The sequence below is a fragment of the Botryllus schlosseri genome, chromosome 3 (genome assembly GCF_051294905.1).
Source record: "Botryllus schlosseri isolate E-star chromosome 3, Bs_hap1, whole genome shotgun sequence".
NCBI classification, from domain to species: domain Eukaryota; kingdom Metazoa; phylum Chordata; class Ascidiacea; order Stolidobranchia; family Styelidae; genus Botryllus; species Botryllus schlosseri.
The window spans coordinates 9,136,697-9,158,013 of record NC_137238.1 but is presented as its reverse complement, the minus strand read 5'-3'; the positions used below and the strand labels follow the sequence as shown (position 1 = coordinate 9,158,013).

Below are 21,317 nucleotides of genomic sequence, written 5' to 3'. Positions count from 1 at the left end.
AATTGGAGTATTTTGTTGTATTAAGGTATATGATTAAGTACCTAACGTAAAAACCTAATCTGACGTCACGTCTAACGTACTGCATCGATACAAGGAAAGACGTAATCGCACTGCGCGATCGGATTACCCGACTTCAATCACCATACCGCCGCATACCCAGGCGCCGGTATCCCATAGCTGAACAACCGACGCACACCCAGGCGTCATTCCCTCAACTTAGCGACTGACGGAGCTTACGGCACGCCACACCCAGGGCGTCCACGGCCCACTGTCAATCCAATCTGGAGGGGCCATGTGCCCCCTAGCGCCGTGAGGTCCTAGGAACCAGATGTTAGGGCCGCAGTGCCCCCTTAGTGCCGCGAGGTGCTAGGAACGGGCTCTCCTCTCTGCCTACTCGTCTCCTGGAGGCGCCCGTGTTGTCCCGCCAAGAGCGATGGTCCGAACGCCTGTAGGACCAGAGGCTTCTGGTGTCCCCAACCTGCTCACTCCTGACGGCCGGCCCATTCACTGCGAAATGTCCGCAAGGGATGGGATCCCGGCCCTCCGTTGCAGGTGGTCTATTGTGGGTGGCTAACTCCGTCGATTGTCTACTGTTATCCCGTCTCTCACCGAATGCTCTCTCTCTTTTACAGTGCTCTAGTTTAGTTGGAATCTGTGTTTGAGAGTTTATTCAAGACAAGAAAGCGAATTTCAGCAAAAGTGAAGTGCAGTACAGCGAGAAAGATAGCAAGATGTCCGATAAAGATCCAGGGAGTTGTACCACAGGGATTGGATCTCGGGAAGGATACCCGTGCGTGCGGTTCCTGTGACCGTTCATTCGGCGCGCCCCAAGGCAGAGGGCAACACCGCAAACGGAGCCACCCGGTGGCGTTTGCGGCAGAAGCGGTTGAGATGATCGCGAACAAAAGGGAGCAGTGGTGTCTCGAAGAGGAGCGGATTCTTGCCAGTGCAGAACTGCACCTCAAGAGCTCCGGCGGGAAAGTGGATTACAAGGATTTTTGGAGGGCACTCCGATTTGAGTGTAGCATTGAAGCCATTCGGTGTCACAGAAAAAGCGCCAAGCACATAGAGCGTGTGCTGAAGTTGGAATCCGAGGCGGATTGATCGGCAACAGGTCCTGTGTGTGACCCCAACTCGGCGGGGAGATGTGCGGCCGAGGGACTTCATCCCCAAGGGCCCCTTCAGCAAGGGCCCGCAAGTTCGGGTGAACTCTGTGCGGCCAATGGAGTACGTCCAGCAGCCCCCCCCCCCCTTGAGGAAGAAGGGGCGACTGTACCGGGGACATCGGGAGCGGCAAATGGGCCCGAACACCCCGGGGTAGGCAGTGCGGCCGAGAGACTAGCAGACCCCGATCCCCAGACTAGCGGGATCCCTGCGTCCACGAGTGCCGGGGCGGCCAATCGACCGGATACTCAAGACCCCGCGGCCGGGGCGACAGAAGTCTCGTTGGAACGGGCGATGGGGGATGAAGAACCCCAAAGCCGGTTTAGTTCGGCCGAAGCTCTAGATGATTGGGATGAACGACTACGTGAAACTACGACTACGTGGATCCCTTGGAACCCGAGGACCCTGGTGAGGAAGGCGTCCTGGATCAGTTAATTGCTGGACGTACCTCGGGGGGGCGACCCTTGCAGCCGCGCTGAAGACGCACGCAGGGGGTCTACTGGACCGCCTCGGGACCAGCACGCCCTCGAACTCCTGGGTAACGAGGAAGCCCCCTAGCAAGGGCACCGGTTCGGAAATATCCCTCCGTAGAGTACGCAGTCGTACAAAGGTTGTACGCAAAATCCAGGAAGTCTTGTGCGAGTTTGGTCCTGGGGTGGTTGGCGGAGTGCGGGGGTCTTATAATCAGAATGCTCACTCACATAAAATCGCGCGTAGCGCGAAGACTATTTTCCAGTTGAATGAATTGGCCATGAAAATATTCCACAGCATATACAGGCTTATTCCACAATGCACCTCGACTGCCACAGCATATATAGGCCTAATTCCACAATGCACCTCGACTGCCTAATCGCGTCGAGCAAGTGCGACGGTGAAGATATCGTGCCATGTAACGGGTTCAGCAGCCGCGGCAGCTGGTCTTGTAGAAATTTCAATAAATTGCAGCTCCATTACGGTGGCTTTCTGAAGGAAATGGCCGCGTCCAAAAATTTTTGTTCGTTTTTACCTTCAATTTGAGACCACATCATTTTTAGAGCGCTGTGCCCCTTCAAATTGATATGCGTAGTCTTCAGTGCAATCATATCATTTATCGAAATCTGAAAAAGCACTACGAAGAAAACGACTCTGATTGGGACATATTCGCGTTACATCGATTGATACGACGCTAAATACTCCGAGAGTCACGGAGGACACGGTTAGACGTCGCCGACACGCTCAATGGCGTCACAATTAGAACGAGGCGTTAATCGACCATTCAGCTCGGGCGCTCCTATTGCTCGGAACAGTGGAAATTTCGAACTTTGAGGTCGATTTTTGGGGGGTTCCAGTTCCCTGACCAGATTTTATTTACATTTTCGGAATCAGTGTTAAAATATCTTTCGGTTGAGACCGGTTTAAATAAATTTTGCGCTCTGTTCGCCAGCTATAAGATGTATCGATGCGAATCTTCTGTTTTATAGACAAAGTACGTCGTTATCGTCGGCGGAGACGCCAACTGAGGACACGAAGTGAGTTAATTCAGTCGACAATTAATAATTCAATCTAATAATAAAAGGGTTCGTACGCCGAAGAGAGTGCGGGAAGAAACCTGTTTTGTGTGCGATTTTTTTTTACAAATGGTCAGCGCGTGAGACACTTGAGAACGGTACACAACTGGAGTAAAATTAGAGTGAGATTGCTGTTATGTATTGATGGCCTTTTTACCGTGAAATAATTGTGTCGTGTTGTTCAAGGTCATTTCGCTTTGCGCGAGAAGAACGGAGGAAATGAGTGACCGAGTCGCGCAGAAAAGTGCTGAAAATCCGGTTGATGCACTTGCGCTCGGATTAAGGTTAGCCCACAAGTCTAAAAATTATAACTACCTCCATCTAATTCGATTTACACCTCAAGACACCGTTTCGCCGGTGGTGGAAGACGCCGCCGTACAACACGCTGACCCGGTCCATCAAGAAATTATCGGGAACGAACCGAGCGGCGAGGAAGAAATTATTTCCGAATCGGATGAGTGCCCAAGTTTCGATTGAACTATCATCGCGGTAATGTTACAACAAGGTGTTACAATCTTTCCCGTGACATACATGAGTTTGCCTGTGACGTACATGCGTTTGTGAATTTTTCATATCTAATCATATTTAAAGGCAATGACACCAAAAATCCAGTGGAAACCGTTTGCATACGGCAGCGGGGAGGCAAATCAACCCTTTCGATCGACCAAATCACCGCAATCTTGACCGACGAGCGTTTGAAAGCTTTTTTCCGCCCGCTGAAAAGCTGCGTTGTGAAAGATCACGTGATGGATGGTGGGTTATCTGACGTTCGATCAGATGAGAACCAAACTACGCTTCATCAAACAAATTTTATAGGAAACAGCATCGATATTTGATATTGTGTTCGATATCTTTCTATATTTTCGCTGGTAATAAATGTTGTTACCCGCAAATGTTGCAGAGTTGTCTTATGGGATAGGTGAGCGAGCCTTTATCATATGCTTGGCGCCGTGCGATTGCTAGGCGCCGTGCGATTTCATGTGTTACGCCTAGTTTGACTTTGGGTTTTGACACAACTCAAAGTCAGACTCAGAGCTTTTAATGAAGTGTCGTAGGCGTAGCCAAGCGTCGCCGTGTCCTTTATCCGGGTCTGGCCGGAGCCGTGCTCGTCCTATCCGGCTAATTCTGGTTTATTCGGATTCATCTTGTCGCCCCGGTCACGGAGATAGGTCTACCGTGAATCCCCCCCCCCCCCCCTACGAGCAGAGTTATACCCTTAACACCTCATTCCGGAAAGTATTTCCGTATGATCTGACGTCATAAAGTCCCATAAGGATAACATGGGAACAGTTGCCGCGCGAGTGACACGTGCTTCTTGTCCAGGGGTTCGCGATCGGAATGATTATGGCTCGCGTATCATACCGTCCGTTATTATTGACAGGCACGTAGCGGTAAAATATCGACTGCGTCTTTAAAGTGAGGAAGCCAGATTATATCATCTTTTCACTTCGTGCCAGTCACGATGGATACAGTGCCGGAAACATCGACAGCGGTTATAACGCCTTACGTTCCCGAAATGGTAATACTGGTGAATCGACTTATAGCAGCATTCCGTCGGGACTCGCCATGGTTGGCGCTGCACGAGGATCTAAAGACTTTCAGCGCTAATCCAACCGCTCCCAACCTTACACGCATGGTCTTGTGAACGTGGACCTCTAAATTTCTGAGGTTCACACACATAACGCGAACGTGAACCTCACTCACGTTCACACCATCTCTAGTTCCACCCATCCCATATCGATATACGTCGGCTAAATCTGCTGGTAATTGTCCGTAGGATCATAAAACATAGTTTTTGTAAAATATTTACACAATTCTGGCATGATTTTACAACTTGAAAAAAAAAAATTCTGTTTTTTCTTCAATAAACTTTTTTTTAAAATACTGTTCAAAACAAAGTTTTAAAACGCGGTTTGTTTTAAATAAAACCATTTGTACTATTCACGTTTAACACGGAAAAATCACTTTTTCAACTATTTGAATAAAATTGTGGGAACAGTTTTTGGCGCTTGTCTCCGTTCGTACCAGTCCGATCGGGCCGAACGAGGTACGGACGTCTGCGTCCTGGTCACGTGGACAGCAGATTTGACCGGGTCGGGTCACGTGTTGGGGCTAGATACGTTCAGCACGCGTGGATGGGTTGGAGGCGGTCTGACGTATGCGGGGCCGAAAGTTTTCCAACAAATTATACCTTAGGTAAATTAGTGGATTCTAAAATTTTCCATAGCCGTGTAACGGTGTCAACGCAATGCAGCGTTGCCGTTTTTGATATATTTTTTCAGTTCTAACAATGTTTAATTTGTTTTCAGTAACGCATGTCGGGCGTCCAGACATCAATAAAAGAAGAAGAAATTGATTCCTTCAATATTGAAGGCGATGCAATTATTATCAACTGGATACGGAGACTTTCCTACTCAAATTCGAAATGAGCAATATTGTCTATCACAGGGTTCCTTAGTTTTCAACCTTTTTTGACATGGCCCACTAGTCGAGAACCATTGGTCAATCACCAATCGCCTAATCAACACATTAACGGCAGATGATTGATTCAAATTATAACGGCAGATGATTGATTCAAATTAGAGTACTGAAATCCATTGTGCCCCTACTTACAAGTAGCCGTCTCCAAAAATCCAATAGCGTCTTACGTGACTGTCACTCAGCACTGCCCCTTCAAATCGCAGCTCTCAATTTTTGGACCGCTGCTCACCGGCCTCGATAACGACGAGTTTTTTCAGATGGCCATCAACAGCTGACCCCGGAACTGAATTTCAAGCATCCGAAGATACTGCCGAAATTCGATCTGATGGGCACCATTAAAAAAATATCGATTGGGATGCCGCCCATGGGTGCTAAAATTAATGTTACCGAGTTGGCAGAAATCGGCTTTAGTCATGGATATCGTAGTGCCCAATAAATTTGGCAGAAATCGGCTTTAGTCATGGATATCGTAGTGCCCAATAAATGGGTTATCGTGCTGTTTGATTTGTTCAAATTTTGATGTGTTTAGCTTTTCAGGTGCTAAAATTTGCTGTTTTATCCTGTAGCGCTTTTACAATTCTTTGTACTCTGAGACATTTGTTTGCTTGCGAGACATTTGTTTGCTTGCTTTTAATGTTCCTAGCAAAGGTAGATTATATGAAGCACATTTGCTGCATCACAGTTGAAACATCACATGAGTTACATGAGTCACATGGCCGTTTGAACGAAAATATTCTGTTGAAACTCATTTTGATCGACTGTAAACAACACTCGAGCACTTTGATATGAGCGTACCTCGCTACTTAGTAAGTAACACTAAAAATAGATCAGCACCACTCGCGGCCTCACAAGCTGATTGCCACTATAAAAAATGCCAGCACCTTTGCGACCCGCAGAGAAAAGGCAAACACTTCCAAGCACAAGATGAGTTGTCATCGTTGCTACTAAATTATAAGAAATTATTATGGGTGTGTTTTTCCCAGCTTGCTGTCTGGGTCTCTTGGTGTTCGTGGTAGTGGTTCAACTTGTTGTATCGTGGTAGTGGTTCAGCTTGTTGTAGACTTATTTAGTGTTGTTGTTTTTTCAATCTTCTTTCTGTGTTGATTTTTTGATAAGCTCTACCTAATCCGTCACATCTCTTCCATTTTGCTAATTCTTTGTACTTTATGGTCTGGCTAGTTGCTAGTATAAGTATCTAAAGTACATACTTTAGAGCTGTTTTTGTATAATTGATGTGTGAGGACTCCAGGTTTTTTAAAACAAGTTATTTTTCCCCAGCCACGACAGGTGCCTTCCTCTATAGTTCAACATTTTCTTGACTTAGTCAATTTTGTCTTTTGAAGCGGCCTGTTACAAAAAGCCCACCTGTCCCACAATATCTTAAATTGGAAAACGCGAACAGGCTGAATGCGTGATACTTGCAGAAAGGTTAGTGTTGTTTATGTGTTTCAGAGACCTCTCGAAACTCGGAAAAAATATCCGAAGAGACTATACGCAACACAGGCCTTTAGAGTGGTGTTCAAAGTTTTTTTCGCCTGCGATCCATTATGAAGCTAAATTTGTTAGTAATTTTAAACCCTGATAGGTTTCTATCAGGGTTTAAAAACTACTGTCAGTGAATCCATCAAATTACACCAATGTAAATTGTTAAGCAGACGGTTGATGTTCGGTCCTGATGAATTGAGCTTAATTTGATTAGCATGAAATTATAGTTTTTAAATAACCTAATCACTGTGCATTCTGCACCGATCCATGATATCAAACATCCAATAATAATATAATGGTGTACAGCGCTTCAGAACTACACTACCGGTAATAATAATACAACACAACACAACAGAGTTTTCGAGCTATACACAACCGGTACGCGACTATGCCGCTACTGTTACCAGCGACATAAAAAATAGCACCATTACATATAGCCTTCACCGCAGTATGAGGAAAATTCTTCAAATAATACACCTGAAAATACTACGCAATGGCGACCTCGACTAGAGATCTGAAGTTCCGACGCTACCACGACTGAGCACGGACCAGGGCAACTAACGACAAGTTGAAATTTGCGCAGCCCACTCGCCGACGCTCTGTTACGTAGTCTGGCGACTTGGTGTGCATGGTTTTGTCACAGACAGGCGCGATTCTCTCGTTTTATCGTGTCGCGAGAGCCATTGTGCAGCAGCAGAGTAATTTTCGCTTAGTCATTCGTCGCAATTTCACGAGTACCAATTCGTTCATGATATTATTTACGTTTCATTTCATCAACTTCATATTTTGTTGCGAATGTATTATGATAAACTGGTTTCGATAATATCTGCTTCGAGCTATTCCATTTCTTGTGATTTAGCGGGTTGAGCTTGTTAGCGACGTAATATTGAATTGGGGAATGGAAGGATTTTTTGGCCGCTTCCAACATTGCTTCAAGGGTACACCCATTGCTCTCCATAGTAGAAGTCCAGACCGTGTGGCTCCCGAACCGGATTACTACATGAACTGTGCACCTTGGCGTATGACTTTCAAGCAAAGTGAAGTTATCAATTTTTTATCTAATATCGCGATTATCACGAATCAAGAGTCGTCTTTAATCTGCTGTAGGATTTTTAAAGAGACGTGGCGAAGTGAAGTTTGAACGGTAAACAACTCGTGAAGTTTGAACGGTAAACAACTAACTCCTTACGATGCGGCGAGGCTATAACATGACAAGATTGGATCAAAAAGTGTGCCGTTTGAAAGGTAAACAACTAACTCCTTACGATGCGGCGAGGCTATAACATGACAAGATTGGATCAAAAAGTGTGGTGTGGATCAAAAAGTGTGGTGTGCGGTACGTTAAGGGAAAGATTGCCTCGTACCTGACAATAGAATGTAGGGTCCCATCTCCGCCATTTTCCAAATCTATGTTCGTAAAAATTATGCGACTTGCGGCGTTGAATTCCGTTTTAATAACAAGATGTAGAAACAGATGGTGTTGCTATGGGTTCTCCAATCGACATCTGCGGGGTTTTATGAAAAGAGATTGTTGGATAGTACCGATCGGCCATTGATGTACTAATGCTATGTTGATGACACCTTTTTCATGTTTATTAATAAAGCTGATTTGTTTCTGGTCAAATTAAATAACCTTCACCCTTCTTTGAAGTTTACTGTTGAAAAAGGGAATAACTATTCGATACCGTTTTTGGATGTATTCGTTGCTCATCTGTCTACCGTAAAGGCCGTTTCAGACGAGGCGATGCCGGCGATAAGTTCTCTACCATCATGTAAGAGATCGTTGCACTTGATTAGTTTCAGAAGGCGTTGACCCGTTGCATTCAAAAACCTGCTCGGGGGATGATTGACATAGGTACTTACTACCGTATTATGGATCAGTGATGGGCGGATAGTGATTTCTGAGAATCCGAATCCCCCCGACACCTCAAGTCTCTGGGGAGCAATCCTTCCGAATCCGAACAATCGCATCCAAATATCCATGCAAATCCGAACAATCTTGTCCGAATAGAATATATTTCCTGAGGAATCATAATTGTGCAGCGGAACCAGATACATCTAGGGCGTAGCCTTTATGAAGGCCTAGAGTTGGCTGGTTTATATTTGCTTGGTCCTTTGACAGAACAACTTCAGAGTGCTACCAGTCCTATAACAAGGGGTACACTGTCCGTTTTGGTTGTCGATCTGACGATTTTTTCTTTCGACTTGGAAGTCAAAGTCACGTCTGGTCAAAACTATCCAGAAAAGTCCGAAACAACTAGCCGATAATATTCGAAAATAATTCTGCGATATGGTTATTATGTCTGTACAATGTGCTCAACTGCTCATGCTGCAATGTCTTGTCGAATGAAACCCTTTCGGAACCATGGTAGCATGGTATATAAGGGTCGGAACCATGGTAGCATGGTATATAAGGGTCGGAACCATGGTAACATGGTATATATGGGGTTGGTTAAAAAAAATTGAAGGTATCACGAGTTTTGACTGCCATGATAGCTGCAGAAGAATTCTGCTGTTGTGAATACAAAAGTGATAGTTATGAAGCGAAATTGGCACATGATTTTCCTAATTTAGAAAATTAAAAATTAAATGATCAAATTATACGAGTAACCCCTGAAAATGCTTCGCAGACTCATCGGGATCCCCGGTTGAGAACCACTGCTGAAGAGCGTTATAAGTTAAGGCATAAGAAGCAAGGCGATATCGCCTTACCTGTCTACTAGATTTTGAACATTTTTAATATGAAAATCACGCAACTTACCATTTATTGGTCGAAAATATAGCGTGGAAGGGGAGGTAAGGCATTGGTGAGGCACGGCCGGGAATAGCAAAGCGCAATTCATCGTAAGTAGCATAGAATTTATAATAACTGATAACTAGGACAAGTTTTGTTGCAGTAAATCCGTGGAAAGTTGCATTCATTTTTTCACCAAAGTTATGCACTAAAAGACCACATTTTGCTCGGTTGACGAAAAAAAGGTCAATTTTCCGGTCAAGCTCCCGTAAAAGCGTTACTTCTGTACTGATTTACGGTGTTTCAGTCGAATTTGGCCGTGTATTCCGCCAGAATCGAAAATACTTGAAAAAGTTGGATAATATTGCAAAATAGGAAAATGTTGCATGAAAAAATAGACAAAAGTTGCACTATAAGATTCCTTCAGAAGATTCCTTCAAACAGCTCAACACGGCATTCTACATATCTTACGAGTATTTAGGAAGCTGCCGGAAGCTGTAAAAAAAGTTGCAAAAACTTGCCCTACGGATAACAATGGTCAACACATAGTTTTAGGCATACAAAGGGAGCGGGGGTTTAGTTTGGTGGTTCTGAAGGACGCTAATTCCGAAAATGAACTCAAGTTTTTTCTCAGATTGGCTCTTGTTCTGGAGATAACCCATGGGGACGACATGAGGGTTCTTCATAGTCAATAGTTATCTATTTAGGTGCAGTGAAAAAAAATACCCAGCAAACACCCGATATCCCATGGATTTACTGGTATGTCCACAATTGTTCCAACTCGTCCCACCTCCCAAGGTTAGTTACTGAGGACTTGCTCAGTTTGTCACAAATTGGACGTCCAGTTATGTAACTCCAGGTGACTTCCAGTGGAACAAATTTTTAGAATATTCCTATTTCCGTCACCAATGAATATTCCAGAGGATGTCATGGTAGTATGTCACCTGGATGCCACGTACATGGGAGTTCATCAGGATGCCCCTACTTGGATATCGTTTTCATGGAGTCAAGCTGGCTTGTTCAAAATAAAGACTCTCTCTCTCTCTCTCTGTGTTCAAAATGGCATATTATCATTATTCATCCCCATGTGGGATGCACTCGGGGCCGTAACAGCACTTCGTCAGGCCCCCCCCAAAACTTTGGTCTTGGGCCCCCCATAGGGTTATAGACCGAACTTCTGGGGGGCTATGCCCCCCAGACCCCCCCTCCGGCGATACACTGTTTACCACTATTCATCTTACAATTCGGGACTTTGTTTAGTGAATCAGCTTTTGTCGCCTAAGCGCGCGAAGCGCGGAAAATTTATGATTTCATCAGTCAGTATGATCGGGAATTGCGTATTTTTTATCAATTTTTATCTTCTCTCTGCTGACGTAATCAGATTTGCCGGTAGAGCTGAGTGAGGTGTGTTTGAAAAAGTAGGACCACTCAATAATAATTAAACAGCACCTCGTCAGGCACCCATCACGTTGTTCGCGTTTGTCACGAAATTATATGTACTGTATTGTGAGCCGAGCGAAAGCGAGGCGCGAAAATTTTCGATAATTTATGATAAAATCGGTCAATCAGATCGGTGATTGCATATATATTATGCTATCAATTTATTGTCCTCTCTACTCACTTAATTAGATTTACCGGTTGAGCTGAGTGAAGTGTCTTGAAAACGTAAATATTGACTAAACATCTTCGGGCGGGCGGACCCGTTGATATGACTTCGTTATGGTGTTATTTCGTGACTTCCAGTCTGCTATATCAAAAAATATAGAATCGGCCAAACGTAGGCTTCTAAACTAAGAGACGCACACGATTTCAAATTGGTATTTCTTCACTGGCATAAAATTTTCCCCAGCGGGATGGTAATTGTCTCGTGAGGTTCAGATTGCAAAGACAGGAACATTCGGCGCCAGTCATTCAGGAGCCTATGGACAATTAAACCTATATGTATTTTGTATAGCCTATATAACGAAGTTTTCGGTCTGCATAAGGGCATAGACCTTTTCGGCCAAGCTTTTCTCGCTACCGATCGTTCTGGCACACTTCTTGGAGTCGCATGTTATATGGCCTAAAACTTGATTGTATGTCTTGGTGGGCCGTGGCGCGGTAATGGCCCAATATCCAATAATACAGAAAAATGGCTGCTTGAATTCGCGCGCAGCGCGAAAAAATTTTGAACAATTTTGCATAAATTTTCAAAAAATACGCTATGATTTATGCTAATTCACGAAATAATTTTGGGCCCCCTTCGAGCTCGGCCCCCCCCCTAATTGGGGGGTTTGGGATGCGGCAGTTACGGTGCTGGATGCACTGCACATGCACATATCGCGGATAAAATCGTAAGACATATAGGCTATATAGCCATTTATTAGTGTACTGGTTTTTTAAAAATCTATCGCAATCGTGCGTTGTATTGATTTGATGAAATAGTTAATAAGCCGAACTATAAAGAGGCATATAGCAGGACCCAAGCGTGCACCTGCACCTGCACAACTGCACAGTGCACATCATGGCGAAATACGTGTTCTGAATATGTATCCCAATATAGTGAAATACAAGAACATATGTGAGCATCAAAGTGAAATTGTGATGCATGTGGCGGCATCACAACGTGATTCAATAAGCATGATACGCCATGACCATTCGTAGCACACAACACGTCAAGTCTGGTATCTCTACAATCGCGGCTCTATTGTGAAAACCAGACAGCCTTCTTCCTTCTCCGTCACGTGATACCTGCTCAGTGTAGCGCGACGGCGCGTGCATCTGGTATTTGAATCTGAGTTGATGTCTGTGTGACTGATGCGGCGAGTTTCTTAAAGATAATGGACGCTGACAAAACAGTCATTAGTCATTGATTAGATTGAGAAGCTGTACGAAGCGAAAGCTGAAGACTTGCTGTCTGTTGTTGATTCAGAAACTCTGCCCGAACCGCTCCAACAGTGAAACAGTTTGAAATGGTAAGAGCTCTAATTAATATTGATATAGAATGATGCGTAAATAGACTAAACTTTCGTATACACTTCTTGTGACCGTAATTTAGCTTCTCCTTTTTCGTTGATAGTTTGTGTTCAATATCAATATATGGTAGAACATTCATAGTTTGTTACGCCTCGTTATTTCTTGGAATGCAGATACGCCATACTGTGAAGTGTAAACACGCTGCAATATGATTGAAACGCCATAAACACCTATTTCCTGATTCATTCCAACAGCAATGTTTTGCTGGTCGGTAGACTGAATGTTCCTCAAGATAGTGATAAAAATATCTTATGTATTCGCGAGGTCATATACTGTAGTAATTTATAATTTATGTAATAAGGCATTTATATATTGCTTGATCACTGGCTAACTCTATATGGATTGTACTAGTTTGGTTGCGCCTGAGATTGATTGCCGCCATTGTGGATTATTCCCAATTAACAACTCTTGCTGAAAGTATTCTGCTGACTTTTCCTTCGAAAACCTGATAAAATGAGTACATTTACTGAATAGTATGTCCCATATACAACCAATATAAGCAATTGATTATGAACAAGTGCAAGTCATACTTTGATAGGATACCATGATTGAATTATCAAGTTCATTGTTAATGACTATGCACCTTTGTAGTACATGATACGCTCTTGCCGTGGCCAAATTCACCCTGTATATAGCCGCACCCGTGTAAATTTTCCAGTAACGATAAGGTAACTGATGTTAATATACAAGCATATTGTCTAAACGGGATAGAAGGTATTATTTAGGATTGTGATGACTCCCTCTTCAAGTTGAGGAAATGCATGTGCCGCAATCAAACCCTCAACTCAGAGCCGCGGTTTGACCTATATCGCCCAGCGAATCTCGGCTATCAAAATGAATTATCGAAATACCATTGATGATGTAATCATATTCTGGGTGATTCACAGTAGCCAATATACTCGCCAACAATAACCTGATAACTGATTAGTGTGTAAATGCACTATAGGCAGCATGCTTGCACCAGCATCGGTTTGTTTTTGTTTCGCGTACTGTCAGATGACTTCAATACTTAACCATTCTGATTTTTTACCTAGATATCAGCAATGTCTGCCATTGGTGATGACCACGTCAAGCAGACTGTACGAAGAACGCATTATAGAGTGTGTAGTGTACCGCCAACATAATGAAGTACTAAAATACAGCATGGGCTTCAACTCGACAAAAAAGAAAGAGCACGAAACAAGGTGGTGCCTGTATAATATCATTTTCTGTAAGTTGAATGGTAGGCCTACCTATCATATGCAAAAATCAATGTACAAAATCAGAATCTATTCTCAGGCACCGGATGCGAAATCCATTCATCAACAATGCCAATTGTGGCGCCAGGCCCCGGCATTAAAGTTGGATAGCAAACGAAGGTAAAATAAATAGCTTCGATACAATTTGATTAAACCGAAGGTGGTTAAAGAATTTAGGGTTGGTATTCACTACTCAATCAATCGCAGCATCATATCATACATTTCTGCTCAAGTTCAAGTAGCAGTCGTGAGCGAGTGCTCAAGTGGAAGTAGAATATTAAGAAAATTGCACGAGCATCAAGAAGTGGATTAGCCCGAATTGTGGAATTCTTTAGAGTGTAATCGTAAGTGGCCATTTCCGAATATAGGTATAGTCAAGGTGAAAGTATATCAGCATTGGTACTCCAGTAGCAGTAGAAGTGATATCCTAAAATTCTGTTGAAACTACAAGCGGAAATAAGAAATTACGTTGATAAGTCTTCAAGAAATTTTGAGAAGTAAATTTGGTCAAGGTTTTACCATCATCTTGCCACGAAATCGTGACTATTTCTGAATATAGGCAGTCAACGTATATCCATGTTGACTAGCGCGTATCTTTATGTTGAAGATGATCAGCATTGGAACCCAAGCAAAGCATCAAATTTCTAATCATGTGTGTGTAGAGATCTATAAGGCATGTAAAAGCTGCTTCCAGTACAAGCAGAAAATTGAGTTAGAAAGAAATCTTGTAATTTGTTTCATAGAGTAGATTTATTCTCGGTCAGGAGTAGCCAACCCGTGGCTCGCGAGAAGGTTTTCAATGGCCCGCGAGTTGATTATCGATATGAATTGTAATATCAAAAAAATAAATTAGGCAGGTAATTTATTGTGAGCTTGCAAGGCACACCGAAAATTTGATTAGCCTGGCCGCAAACTTTGGGATGTTGATGACGAAAATATCAGTTCCGACGCATTGGCGTAGCCAGGGGCCATCCACATTTTCGTATATGAACATAAAGTAGAATATTTCGTCGCAGATTTATTTGACTTGATATTTTTCTTAGCGCTTCGCGCGATTTATTGTCATTCGATTTCTATCTTTTCTAGTATTGTTTCCCTCTCATGAAAATTAAATATGCGCCCAATCTACGGAATTGATCTCAACTATATTCGCAATTATGTGAGAACGTGTTGTCCTACATGCGACTTCGCGCCTGCACTCGCTGAAAAATTGTCGTTGATGAAACCTTTGCGCAAAATGATAGACTCATGTTCATTGAAAACTTCGATTATTCATGTCTTGGTCAATTAAGCCCTGTATACAGATCTGGTCAATTGAGCCCAGCGGTATACAGAGGCGACCCACAATATATGCAACATTATTATTGCCCGAATTCATTCATTAACTTTAAAAAAATTTCGTGATTGCGGATCATGTAGGTTCTATTCTAGCTGTGCTATATTCGCAAACAATGGAATTATCAATAATATGGTGATTTGGCGGCAAAATACAGTTAAAATCAATGAAACAGTAGCTCTTCCCACAATGATGTAAGTCGGTATTTTTCTATGCTACCTATAATTTACTCAACACTGCGGCAAACCTGGGTATGCGTTGAGGTAGACAAAGTATGTAACTGTAAACGTGAACGTTGAAGTTTTCTTCATCGTCTTGAATAGCGATTCAGGTTTCCCCCAAGGCCAGGGATCATTTGAGTCTTTTGTCATGCACTAGTGCGACCACAGATATTGTAATTATATTTTTGTGAAACTATTGTCTTCACCATGTAACTTGCATGTATCAGTTCCGTTTTGGCGTTTGTGCTTCTGTTTTTGGTAATTTTTTCATAGAACTCGGAACGCAATATGCATTTTTTCCGCACTCGATATTTGCAGTGTTGGGGGATTATTTAATGGAAGTATTTCTTACGGAAATTTCATACGTTGCATTGCATCAAACAAGCATTGTTCAATCTACGCAGAATTGCTGGGCGGTCTGTATGTTTGACAGCCCTGATGTAATGGAATGTGGCTTCTTGCCAACATGGGTAGGCAAAGTAAAAGTAGTCAGTACTGCTCAAGTAATACATAATTTCTAGTGAAGTATATGTAGTGGTTTACAAGACATGTTAAACCTACCTCATGGAAGCAGTTAGTGTGATGTCGTAAATTTGGTCTAGGTGTCGCTTGATTTTAGCATATAACCGTAAGTGGCATTTAACAAATTGAAGTATTCAACGTTGGGACCAATGTTCCCTCTAATTTTTGACGGGTCTGCGCACACTCACCAACTCACTGCGCAGACCCTTGAAAAACAGTGCGTAACGACTAAAAAAAGGGTCAGCACTTCAAATTTTTTGTGCTCAACTGAGATTTTCTGTGCGCGGGGACCGTGAAAGCACTGCGCATGTGCGCGGCTTAGAGGGAACATTGGTTGGGACTCTGGTGGAAGTGGAAGTAACAGGAATTTATGCTGGAGTATGTAAGTAATGATTTACGAAGTATTTAAAACTACTCCAAGTTAAAATTGAAGTTGAAAGGTACTCGAGTAGTTTGAGAAGGGTAGATTTGGTTGTAATGTTTCATTCTTTTACCATGTAATGGTCCGAACATGGTTAGCCGAAGTAAAAGTAGTCGTTTTTGGTACTTCAGCTGAAGTAGAAGTAACATCATAAATTTCAACTGAAGTAGAAGTAGCAATTTTCAAGGTATGTCAAAATTATTTCAAGTGGAAGTAGAAATATAAGTTGATAACTACTCGAGTAAATTGAATAAGTGATCTCCGTCGAACAGGAGTTAGTTCTCAAGCAGACATATACCGGTAAGTAACGTAAATCTGTAGTGAAGTATATGTAGCACTTTCCAAGGCTACTTCGAGCAGAAATAGGCAACATACAGAATTCACTGACATTGCTGTATATATTTCAGCCGCAAGCGCCGGGAAAAAAACGTTTTGGTGCAACCACATGTGATTGACGAAGAAAAAGAATAGGCACTCAACATCAGCAAACGGTGCATTGATTTAATTCTTGCAGAGTGAATTTTTACTGAACGCTATTTGTAATGCTCGTTTTAAATTGTTGCGGTTTCTTTATTCCTGTGATACCATTCTTAAATCTAATCAATTTTTTGCTCATGGACTGTTCCATTAGCTTCGAGTTGTCCCAACAGTTGCATTGTCTTATATTCCTGTGACACCTTTTTTATGTAATTAATGCTTTTTTACTTTAAGTGTTTGTCAATAGTTTGAGTGGTATTAGCAGTTGCTGTTTGTTAAACTCCTGTGACACATTTTCTGTGATTGCTTGTCGCAATATGATTTTTCACTTCAGCCTTGACTCTGTTAAGTGGTAGTAGTTCTAGCCTTATTTCACATTTTGTGTTTCGTAAATTAGATAGTTGTAGTTTCGTTGATAATAACCAATATCGTATTTGTATTTTGCCAGTTTCATTCCCCATTCACCCAATATACGCTGTGTGTGAGCTGATATGATGTTGTATCCCACGTTGTTAGTCGTGAGGCGTTGAACCAGGTATGGAGTGTAGATGATGAAGGGGGCGAATGACACTTCCATAGGGAGTGGCGTCATGTCCACAGTACGTCAGGCGTGTCCATAGGGAGTGACGTCAGGTCCACAGTACGTCAGGCGTGTCCATAGGGAACCACGTGACGTCCAGGCTAGGTCAGACGCGTCCATGACGAGTCTCTCCATGTCCACAGCACGTCATTGCGGACGTACTCAGCGAGTGGACAGGACGTCTCTAGTTGTCGATAAACCCACTCCAGGGAGGTAACGGCCGGAAGTAACAGGATGTCCTGCCAGCGATTCCACCGGAAGTCAACTGGACATCGAGTGTTTGCTGGGTAGTTACTATGATTTTCTTCTTGCCAAGTGAAATATTCAATGGTAAATACAGTAATTTTTTGAGTTTTTTTAGGGGTATAAGATCCAATCTCTAATCACGAATACGATATTCGAAATCAGCAACCTCGATAACTCCAGAAACGGCTCTTAGACCGAAGTCGCGATTAAATTAATTCGTATCGCATATTTCATTTCATGAATTCATGCGGAATAAAATATTAAAAATAAAATTGAATGTAATAGCCACACCGATTCCGATTCGATTTCTTTAAGTATTCGGCAGTAACACAACGTTGTGTCACACGCCTACATTTGAACAGCAACTACAAAGCTACGTTGTCAATAGGGTTGGTTCGGATATCAATAATTTTCACTATCCGGATAACGGATATATCCGGATATTTTGGAATTTATCTAACCGGTTAACCGGATAATAACTGCTGAGTGGGACAATCGATTTCATTAGGTCTGCATGTAAAACGGATCGCAAAATCATTACACAGTGTTATTGTAGAGTACCTACCTACGCGCGCAGTATGAGCGAATACAAGAAAAACCACGCAAATTTAATGTTCACTGCTTCTGCAATGCCCTCTTTTTAAAGCACAGATGCATAAATTGTGGGATCCTGTAGCCGGGGCCGGAATTTTGTAACAAAGAGTCCACGTTCATTGAATGCTTTTTCAGCTTCCACAGAAGTGGGCTGAATAGAAAGCAGCGCTTTGTAGAGAGTCAAAAGGTTGGCAGGTCGTACGCCGGAAACTTCAACGGCTTTACATCCTTTTGACCATCCTTATGTTTAGGTTTGGAGTACTAGAAGGACGACTAGCTGATACTGGAATTGATGCCGACATGGTACCTCGCTCTAATTCACGTGATCAGGCACGCAGCCAGCCGAAAATGTAGGGGGATTGAAATAAAATCAGGGGGTTTCGATTTTTTTTCGAATTAATCATCAGCGGAAATCAATTACGCTTGCACGCACGCACATTTTTGCGAACATTCGATGTCATTCAGTTTCGCGGTGTCACTCTCAGAATCACTAATTAGAATACACTTAACGGCATATCGTCACAAGCCATCGAGAGATAGGAGCCAATGGCATGCTGGGTCCGAGATGGTTAGGCCAGCGATTATATCGTACGTAGGTCTATTGCAGATGCGATTGTGTAGGTCAACGATAATATCGTGAGCACTAAGCCAATGAAGATGCGATTGTCCAGGCCAGCGATGGAATAGTGTGTACAGGTACACTGCACATGGCCTATTGCAGATGCGATTCTTCAATCCAGTGGAACTATCGGCTTGTTGAAGACGCGATAAATCAGGCCAGAGACGATAGCCGAGCGCGCGGCAATCAATGACCTAACTTAACGATCTTCTCAGCAGGAGATCGCGTCACATTACATTGTGCGATGTGTACAGACGCATCTCGCTAATTGGCAACACGCTTCTCGTTAATCGGCCGCGCCAACACTGAATACGACTTATTGAAGCTTACTAAAACGTGTAAAATGCATCAGCAACGATTCTTTTTTATCCGGTTAACCGGCAGAAAAATATCCGGATATCAGATAGTGAAAATACCTGCGGTTAACCGGTTAACCGTTATCCGGATAATCCAACCCTAGTTGTCAATCAATACCATGGATCACTATGGCGTTGTTTCTAATCGTGAATTTCACTTCCACGAAGTTCATTTCTCGCCGTAGATCAGTAAGGCAATGTGTATTTGAAAACTGCATTGTCATACAGGCGTCGCCTCGTCTGCTATTCTCATTGAGCAAACAACGCATCGTGCAATCCGCGCAGGCGTGACAGTAACTTAGATTCGAGGATTTTGAAACGGGGTCCGAGCCCATAACCCACAATACGACACTGTATTCACCTCTCAAAGACATGTTTATACTGCCACAAGAAGAATTATACTGGTCGTCCTGAAGATTTAATAACAAGTTGCTGCAACATTGATAAATCATGCACAAAAATTAAGATTTTTTTACCAAACTTAGAATTTTCGCAAAGAGTCATACTTTATGCCGAAAAGAGCCATATATTGCTCGCGAGCCATAGGTTCCCGGCCACTGATGTATATATACGCCTTACAAATACTTGGTTTCAGAAAAATATTTTACGTGTTCTCAGGTCCTATGTTACGTCTTTTCAGGTCCACGAACAAAATGCAAACTTTAGCGGGATGTGTTTCGTTGGTCTTTTTTGATTACACTCTCAGCGCAAGTTTCGGAGTTTTCACGTTTTGCAGTGAGTATCACGGTACGGCTGGAATAGCTTGGCATTTTTCGACAAAATCATGCCTGGTGTTGAGGTACAGCGAAGCCCTACCTACGGACCATCTGATTGTATGATCAGGAATCATCATGCTCTTGGGCGTGACAGTGTCAACGCCTCATTTGCTTCATTAGGCGGTACCATATATGCACTGATTTCGCCATAGCGGTGCGGGAATGTACAAGATGCGAAACTGGTATCGAGAAGCCTTCGTTTTCGCGAATGGGCAATCTCACGGACAAGATGGGCTATCCGATCAACCAGTCTGATGGGTAGAAGCTCCCATCAGTGGCCGCAGACTGTCGACGTTCGTCACCTCCGCGCGCCGTTGGCCGCACGAGCCGTCGTGCGGCCAACACAACGGTAGCTGAAGGCGTTTAAATAGGCAATGGTGCTACTGTCAAGCCCCATAGCTATGCACCCATAAGGCGACCAACAACTGTAACAGAAATAAAAAAATTCTTTGTGGTATTGGCTATGGGCATAGATGTAAAACCCGAAATTCGGCAGTACTGGTCCAATATTATTTTACATAAAAATGCTTTTTTTCCCAGGTGTCTTGTCCAGAAATCGATTTTCCGGCATCATGTCTTTTCTGCATTGCAATGACAATGCCCATTACATTTCCAGTGGCAATTAAGGGCATGATCCTTTATTCAAACTGAGGCCAATAATAAAACATTTATCAAATTTGTCCCTAGGAAGGAACTCAGTTTGGATGAAGGGACACATGCCCTTTCAAAGGCCGTGTAGTTTTCAAGGTGGCCGTGTAGTTTTCAAGGTGTATAATCCTTCAAAGCCAAAAAAATGGGGTATAAAACTATTCCAGTTGTGCGAGTCACGAAGTGGATACTGTCTGAAATTTTCAATAGCGACTGGCAAATTATCGCACGACTATGGTCCAGGGAGAACTGCACAACTCGTCCTCGATGAACTCAGTTTGGATGAAGGGACACATGCCCTTTCAAAGGCCGTGTAGTTTTCAAGGTGGCCGTGTAGTTTTCAAGGTGTATAATCCTTCAAAGCCAAAAAATGGGGTATAAAACTATTCCAGTTGTGCGAGTCACGAAGTGGATACTGTCTGAAATTTTCAATAGCGACTGGCAAATTATCGCACGACTATGGTCCAGGGAGAACTGCACAACTCGTCCTCGATATGGTTGATGAATATTCCGGCAAAGGCTACGAGTTATACACCGATCGTTATCACACCAGTGTGGCGCTGTACGACGTATTTTACACGCGCCGACATCATCGGCGTTGGCACTAGGACTCCCACCTATGATCAAAGAAAACTTGGTATAAATAAAGGGGACACCAAAAGTGCTAGACGTGGTCACTTCCTAGTCATGAAATGGAGAGACAAAAAGGAAGTGCTACTTTTATCGTCAAAACACAACAATGACATGATTCAGGTGAAATAAGAAGTGCGGGAGGTGCCAAAGAAAAATCGAAGAGGAAGTGCGTAGACGATTATAACCAGTTTATGAACGGAGTCGATCGTTCAGATCAAAGGATG

At 43.1% G+C, this 21,317-nt stretch overlaps 1 protein-coding gene and 2 long non-coding RNA genes across 4 annotated transcripts in view; 2 read left to right on the top strand and 1 right to left on the bottom strand.

Annotated features, from left to right (window-relative positions):
* The window catches only part of LOC145434879 (uncharacterized), a 44,702-nt gene extending 41,093 nt beyond the window's left edge, over nucleotides 1–3,609 (top strand). Inside the window, exons 2-5 of one of the 2 annotated variants that reach the window (XR_013913605.1) lie at nucleotides 2,625–2,672; nucleotides 2,898–2,995; nucleotides 3,055–3,216; nucleotides 3,303–3,609. This is a non-coding gene — a long non-coding RNA (uncharacterized LOC145434879). The remainder of the gene's footprint in view (nucleotides 1–2,624; nucleotides 2,673–2,897; nucleotides 2,996–3,054; nucleotides 3,217–3,302) is intronic. The other variant, XR_013913604.1, reaches the window with a different exon arrangement.
* LOC145434828 (ARF GTPase-activating protein GIT2-like) overlaps nucleotides 1–21,317 on the bottom strand; it is a 336,581-nt gene that overhangs the window by 295,697 nt on the left and 19,567 nt on the right. The window lies entirely within an intron of this gene.
* LOC145435733 (uncharacterized) lies at nucleotides 12,043–17,131 on the top strand. The gene is made up of 4 exons (XR_013913983.1): nucleotides 12,043–12,365; nucleotides 13,461–13,636; nucleotides 13,705–13,784; nucleotides 16,572–17,131. It is a non-coding gene; the product is annotated as an uncharacterized LOC145435733 (long non-coding RNA).